Genomic DNA, 7,997 nt, shown 5'->3' on the forward strand with positions numbered 1-7,997 from the left:
CACACACACACATATACATATCTAGAGAAAGAGAGAGACAGTGATAAGTTGGGTAATGCTTTATTGGTATATTTACAATGTTAAAGCAATTTGGAAGCCTACCAGTGTCTCTATCATCATGAAAAAATACATTCTAAATACCTGTGTGTTGATCTGTGCTTTTGGTTTTCTTCACACATGATGGGTGTGTTGGGGGGATGTGGTGTTTGCAGGAAGGTGGTGGAAGGGGTGTGGGAGAAGGCAGTAGGTGGATGTGGAGGGATGTGGGTTGGTCTGTGGGTAGGAGTGGGGCAATTGGTGGGAGCACTGTGGGTGTGGGGGAACTGGTGTGGGAGCTGCTCAGGAGGGGTGGGTCCCACGGCCCCCACAGGGTACAACCCCCCCCCGACACAGCACATGGAATACCACCCTGACCCAGGATCCCAGCTCCACCCTGGAGGGCCCCAGCCCCTATCCCCCACAGGGCCCCAGCCCCCCTGCCCAGGGCCCATAACTAACCTCTAACAGCAGCAGCAGGGGGACCATGCGCTGAGCCCAGCCTGGTTCTGCCAGCCCTGGGGCTGCTCTTGCCACCCAACCAGACTGGTCGTGTGGCAGCAGGACCCGGTGCGGCACGTGGGGACCACGTGCCAGGCCCACCCGGGTCCTGGGGCCCCTCTACAGTCCAGCCAGGCTGGGCCCGGATCCCTGAGGCTCGCTAGTCTGGCTTTGCACTGGAGCAGTTCGCACAGCTCCAGGAGGCGCATGCAGGAGTGCACCTCCCGGAGCCCTGTGACCCGCTCTGGTGCAAGGCCAGACTAGTGAGCCACATGGGGTTAGGTCAGGTCCTCACCCCCTTTCAGGTACAAGGGGCACAGGCGGGAGCTGGCCCGGGGCCTGGCACATGCTGACAGGAGCCAGCCCAGCCCTTCCTATAGCTGCAGGACCTGGCCCGGCATGCTGGGACCATGCAGAGCCAAGCTGTGTCCTGCTGGCCCCAAGCAGCTCATGTTCCCCAGCGTGGCCCGGCACGCAAAGACCGCATGGAGCCGAGCCGGGTCCTGCCAGCCTTGGGGCTGTTCATGCCGCCCAGCTGCCAGGTGGCATGAGCAGCCCCAGGGCCAGCAGGAACCAGCTCAGGTCCATGTGGTCACTACACACCAGGCCAGGTCCTACAGCTATAGGAAGGGCCCGCTTGTGACAGGACCTGGTGCAGCACGCGGGAACCGCATGCTGTGTCAGCTCCTGTTAGCATGGGCTAGGCCCTAGAGCCAGCTCCCGCCTCTGCCCCCTGTACCTGCGGGGGGTGGTGAGGACCTGGCTAGCCCCATGTGGCTCTCTAGTCTGGCCTTGCACCAGAGCGGGTCACAGGGCTCCTGTGCATGCCTCCTGGAGCCATGCGACCCGCTCCAGTGCAAAGCCAGACCAGCAAGCCTCAGGGATCTGGGCCAGGTCCTCACCCCTGACCTCACAGCCCCAGGGACATTCTCCTCCACTCTCCAAACCCCACTCCACATCCCCCTGCCTCCCCTCACCCCCTCAACACCCATGAATCCCCTTCCCCCCAACTTACCTTGGATAGTGCCGGGGGCAGCAGAAACACAAAAGAGATGCTCTGGCCAAAACCAGAGCACCTCTTTTGGAGGACTGGCTCCGGGCATGGTGGTGAACCATGCCTTGCTCTGCTCTATTGCAGAGTGGTTTTTTTAGACCCCTGGATATCCAGGAGTCTATAACTTCCTACCCGTTCTGCAAACTTGCAGTGTGGGGAACATTTTTTCATTCCTGCACGTGCCTGTTGCCCTGCCTCAAAGGGATTTGAGGTGGGGCAACAGGCACGTGCGCACTCATCTGGACACGCCCATAGAGGGTAAATTCAGGCTGGATATAAGGAAAAACTTCTTCTCTGTAAAGGTCACCAGAATCTAGAAAGCACTCCCAGCAGAGATGATGCAGTCACCCTCCTTGGAGGTGTTCAAAAGATGAGGCTGGACAGGCACTTTGCTGAGCTCATCTGAGCCCAATACTTCCTGCCCATGGCAGGGGGCCGGACTGGATGATCATACAGGACCCTTCCAGTTCTATGATTCCATGATTCTAAGTCTTACTCCTCCACCTGCTGAAAGGGCTCCCTCTCTCTCTCTTTTTGCTCAAACAGGAACCAGGGCTTGAGGTTAAACAGTAAAGAAGACAAAATAAACCTCAAGGGAAAGCAAATTTCAAGAGTAAAGCCTGGAACTGAACCAATGACTTCTGTGGTTACAAACCAACCCTCTCCCCATTGAGCCATAACATCAGGTTCTGAATCTGAATTTTGAGGGTACTTAGATGTTAAGATATTACCATACTGGGGGCCCTCTAACAATGGTGACTGTAAGAGCTCAGATGGAAATTCTCTTCTCCAGTAATAAAGTATTACTATATCAACAATTAATGGTACTTTTTTTGGTATTTCAGTGCCCCAAAATATACCTAGGATTCAACTGTAGGTATGGTCTCATGAGCATCCTAATTTCTGTGATAGGTTATGTCTTTATATACAGGGTTTGAATTATACTTTGGCTCCCAGCGGGGTCTGCAAAAAAAATTAAACTGGTTCATTGATTAACAAGTTCACCTAAGTGAAGGAGCAATCCAATCAGAGACCCCCTAGGTTATTTTTCAAATCTTACAGGGGGCTCTCATCTCTTATTGGGGGGGCCTTAGGTCCCCCCCCCACCAAGCTCCATCTCAATTCACACCCTGTTTATATAGAAACATTTTGTATTTTTGCTACTCTATATCTCTGGATGCACATAAATAATTTGCAGCCCGCTGTTACTGCTGGTAAGGAAATGTTGACCTACCTGACCAATTCAGAAAAAGAAAAGAAAAAAAAAGTTCAATATAGGTGAACAGTTACATAGTCTTTAAAAGTTATAAAATTTAATTTGGTATACAGAGCTATCTTTCTATGTATATTTTTGTTACAGTTGTGATCAGATCATCTAACAGGAAAAGTAATGGACAACAGGACACTGTTAATTACATAACATGCCTGGTTTAGCAATAAGAATACATCTGGCCTTCTATAGGATTTTCCATGTAGTATTAAAGCAGTTCAACAATCCATCTGTGAGGCAGGCCTAAATATTCTCATTTAACAGATGAGGAAACTGAAGCACAGCATGCTAAACGTATTGCCCAAGGTTGCACAGTGAGTAAAAAAATCTCTTCTGTTCATACTGTGCCTTGCACAGTGGAGCTGACGGCTCTAGGAGACACCTGCAACATAAATCATATGGAATGTTTATACAAATCTTTACACCATACTTGATGGCCCAGGTGCCCCCTTACAGTACTAAGTCTTATGGTATAATCACTAGCTCTGAGAGGGGAGAAAATACAAAATTGTAATTCTTTTTGCATTCTCTATTAATTTGATAAATTGTTTAAATGAAAGTCTGTGAATTTCATTTACTACGTAAAATCACTATGATAGTGACTATAAACCTCCCATTCATGACAAGCAAATATTCTCATCAGTGATTAAAATGAACAAGTTCTAAAAAGACTTGTACCTGTGGGTATATGAGGAAACCATGTAAAACTGACACTAAACACACAACAAATGAAATGTCTTGCATGTTAGCTTTATTACAGGGAAGAAACACCATTTACTGCCATTATCTGTCAGACACACTGTCATACACAAGTCTGAACACTGATGCAAGAACCAGTAATCTAGTCCAGTTAAAATCCAAATTTCCCCAGAGTACTCAGAGTGGTTACTGAATACTGAATCTCACAGGAAAAAAATTCTGATCTGAGATCTTACTAATGGAGAGCACCTTGAATATTTTACTTGATGTTTTAAAGTAGAATACCCATGACGGTGAATGGACATTTGATGTGCATGCCTACCCCTCCCACACACACACAGACAATACAAACTATCTGAGTAAGGTCCTGTAAACAAGTCTGAGAGCAGAATTTTGCCTACAGGAAAGTAACTCATTTCTCTATCAAAAATCTCACAAATGAGATTTATGAAAATTTCATAAAGCTATTAAGTGAACTAATCTGTATGCAGTAGACATAAATAAAAAGTATCCTATTTTCAGAAGTAAACAGGGCTTTGTATAGAGATACTGAATTGTTCTCTTATCTCTTTTAAATATACCTTGCACATCTACACGTTCATTAACGCGCTTTAGGTAATGCACATTATATTTAGTACCTCCATTGTGAGAAACTATAAAAAGTTGCATTAGTCTATTTTAATGTGCATTAACTAAAGACCATGGGTTTTTGTGACACTTTAATACACATTAAAATAGGCTAATGCATATTAAAGTGCACTTGTAGATGCACCCCTTGAATGTTTATTATTAACATAAGATATGGGTCCAAACCAGAACATTCAGATATGGTTTCAAATTTCCTTAGAAATTTCAAACCAGGAGTTTTGTTTTAATCCTCTAAATAATTCATTTAAAAAATTGAATATTATCATTAAGATATAAAGCTAATACTTACTGCTAGATGGTCTAGATATAGTAAAAAAAAGTTTAAATTAACACCAGTTTTGTTTGCTTGTTTTATTCTTGCAGGTAATTCTCAGAAGTATGGTGTTAAGTGCCCTCTGCTGGCAGATTATTTTCATAGCAATCTGAAGCAGAAAGAGAACACTATTTGCAGACTGCTTTATATCTTGTGTACCCAATGCAGCAAAATATATCACCAGTTAGAATCCTCCACTTATTTAGACATATCATTTTATGTTCATGTTGCACACAGGAAAGACCCAACCAATGTTCTTTGAAGTTAATGGATCAGTTTTGTCAGTGGGCACAAAAAACAGGTTTCCCTCGCTTTATGTGGGTTCTGTATGTGAAAATTCACTCTTATGCAATGACCCTTTTTATACCAAAAATGTGTTATATGCAAAGTAAATTCACTCTTATGCAATCAGTGTGATGGAAGTCCACAATCAGCTGCTTTGTGCAGTGCATTGTGGGAGTGATGCGCACCAAAATATAGTCTCCTGTGTCGATGTGTGTTCCTTGCTTGTTGTCTGACACGTTTCTATAGTTGCCATCTGCGTTATGATAGTGCCCTGTGCTTGTGTGTACTGTCTGGTGTTGGTGAATACCAAAATCATCTTGTAAAAGTAGTAGAAATAGGTGTGGGGGTCAGTACAATGAGGTCTTGGAATGTATCTGTATTTGTTACATTGTAAAGTGGGTTCCCTTTATGCAACTTTAAGTTTTGTGCTGTTTTCCAGGAACACATGTACAGCATAAAGCAAGGGAAATCTGTACACGTGCCGCTACATTGCTGTAGCAATGTGTTACTGTGATATAGCATCCGAGGGCAAAAAACCTGATGCTGCAGCTACGTGGCCATAGAGACGTACTCCCTCAGTAGGCGGCATTGCTACAGTGACGTAACCCCTAAAAAGAACCATGCGTGGCACACGTGGCGTAGTACGGGCTGTTACTGTGCAACACTTCCCAAAAGGAAGTACTAAATGACAGCACAGTAACCACGGCGCCTTCAGAGCACATATAGATGTACCCACTCTTTAGACTTTACAAAGTGCCTATAAAACCAGCACAGAAGCAACATGTTGGTAAAGTACAGCAGTGTGCCTTGGACCTCAAAAGCAAGGCATACAGTGTATTTAGCAGGTGTTCCCTGGGATCCCCTGCCAGCCAGAGCTGCTACAACGTGGCTCAGTGTGTTGCAGTCCAGGCATACATGCAGACCCACACGCGGGAGCTTCCCAGGAGCCGTAAACTCCCTAGGTAATTGCTGACCCCTAGTGGCAAATGTAGACGCAGCCTCTGAGTTTAGAATGCAAACTCCTTTGGTCAGGGATTGAGGCTTATTTTAGTTTGGAAAGAAGTTATCACACGTTGGTCATTGCTAGGCAGAAATATAGATAATGATAGCCATTGCACATAAAGTTTCATAAACTGCAAACTGATATTTTCATACCTTTACTACTACTTATGAACAGATTCTTCACAAGAATATCTTGCTCGTAGCTAGTATTAACCAGCAGCTTAACTTGTGAAAGTCGTTCAATCAGCCAAGCGTGTCAAAATGTGACATTTGACTGACCAGCCTTTGGACTAGGAGAGATCATCTTGCCCAACTGAAAAACAGGAAAATTCTATTAGGATGTACAGTCTCCTTGTATGTTGATAGCAGATCGGTGGAAATTAAAAGGAAATGTAGCTTTCCACCCAGACTCATATTTTGTTTTATAGATAAAAGTGTTATGATAATAAATAGACTCTCAACTTTTTCGTTCCTGGACTCTTTTACTTGTTGGTATTTTTTCTGATGAAAATTGGAATTTCCCCCAAAACCAATTCTTTACAAATCACTTTCAACATCTTAACAATTTTCCTTTTTTTTTTTTTTTTTCCTTTTTGCTAAGGTTTCTGCCACTGGTATTTTGAATCCAATTTCTTACTGAAAGGGTGTTGAGATGATAACGTTATTGTTGCAGCTGTCAGAAATAAAAATACTCAGCAGCGATCTCAAACATTATTTCGATAAAAAAAATAAAAGGTAGCTGCCATTTTTACAAAGCCCTGGAACATATGTCCAGTTTGAAACCTGCAAAATGGAGCCAGCAGCAAGAATACCAGAAATTCCTGTAAAATCTTTTGTTCCCCAATTATTTCCAAGAAGATACGTTCGCTTGCCAGCCTCCTGACTGAATTGCCAACAATGGTAAAACCTTTCACCAGCTGATGCCTGGCTGAGGCACAGTAGTTTGCTGGCTATAGTAGGTACCAGTAGAGGGGGACAAAAGAATCCACTTTGGATGCGCTTAGCCTTCGGAGGAAGGCAGCAGTCCTTAACCTTTCAGACTGGAGGCCGCCCTTGGAAAATGCTAGCTCTTGGTTTTGAATCGTTTTTCTGACTGCAGAAAAATAGGAGAGGGGTTCTTCTGTGGCAGAGCTCAACAAGACCACAGCAAGTGGATTCCTATTTGAATCTCTTGGGGTGTGTCTACACATGCACTTTTACTGCATAGTAACTGAAATTACTGTGCAGTATGGGCACATGTCTACACGTGCATGCCCATACTGCACAGGAAATATGGTGACTTCTGCCAACTTGAGTGCAAATTTGATACCTGTGTCATGCAAGTATAAAACGTATGCCTGATGTGTTACTGCACAGTAATGCTCTTGTATAGATTGATAGGTTGCAGGCTAGAAAGGACCTCGGAAGATCATCGGGGCCACCCCCTACACCAGGCAGGAAACACAAGTGGGGTCAGGTGACCCCAGCAAGGTGACAGTCCAGTCTCCTTTGGAAGATTTCCAGGGTAGGCGACTGCACCACCTCTGGAGGGAGCTGATTCCAGTCTAGGCACCTTGGCTGTGAAGAACTGCAGTCTGGACACCCAGTAATGCTGTGCGTGTGTGGACTGACTTGGATGTGGGACCATAATCCCAAATCTGTCCGCACCACGGGCGACTGATACCTCCCGAGTCGGAGGGGGGGGACCAGATCCCTGATGGGGGAGGGGGAGGCGCTTCCAGGGGGTGCGCGGCCGATCTCGGAGGGTCCCCAATGGTCCACGCACAGTGTGAATGTGCCTTAAGCCTGCACATGGCAACCCCAGCCTATTCTTGCGCGCGGGGCAGGAACTTTAAGCCGGTGTAAAGGCACTTGTACACAAGCCCTGGGTTTAACTCATCACCTCGAGAAAGGCTCCCGCGGCGCCGCAGGGTGCAGGGGCGCTGGGCTCAGGAGAGCGGCCCCGCAGCCCCCGAGAGGCACGTACTCCCCACGAGCCAGGAGGAGCCCGGCCTTCACCCCGCGTCGGGCTCCCGGCTGAGACGGGAGGGGAAGGCGCAGAGGCGGGCTTTCCCCGGGGCCGGCGAGGTGGGGGAGCCCCGGGGAGCGGGGCCGGGGCAGGAAGGGCAGGCTCCGGCACTGACGCACAGGAAAGCCGCGGCGGCGGCGCCGGCAGCATAAAGTGCGCGGCGCGGGCGGGCGCGGAGCGG

At 46.7% G+C, this 7,997-nt stretch overlaps 1 long non-coding RNA gene across 1 annotated transcript in view; it reads right to left on the reverse strand.

Moving 5' to 3' along the window:
- Positions 1–5,538: 5,538 nt before the first annotated feature.
- LOC109323160 overlaps positions 5,539–7,997 on the reverse strand; it is a 10,436-nt gene continuing 7,977 nt past the window's right edge. Inside the window, exon 3 of the long non-coding RNA XR_002104562.1 lies at positions 5,539–6,121. This is a non-coding gene — a long non-coding RNA (uncharacterized LOC109323160). The remainder of the gene's footprint in view (positions 6,122–7,997) is intronic.

Source organism: Crocodylus porosus, unplaced genomic scaffold (genome assembly GCF_001723895.1).
Source record: "Crocodylus porosus isolate Cpor-Errol unplaced genomic scaffold, CroPor_comp1, whole genome shotgun sequence".
Classification (NCBI taxonomy): domain Eukaryota; kingdom Metazoa; phylum Chordata; order Crocodylia; family Crocodylidae; genus Crocodylus; species Crocodylus porosus.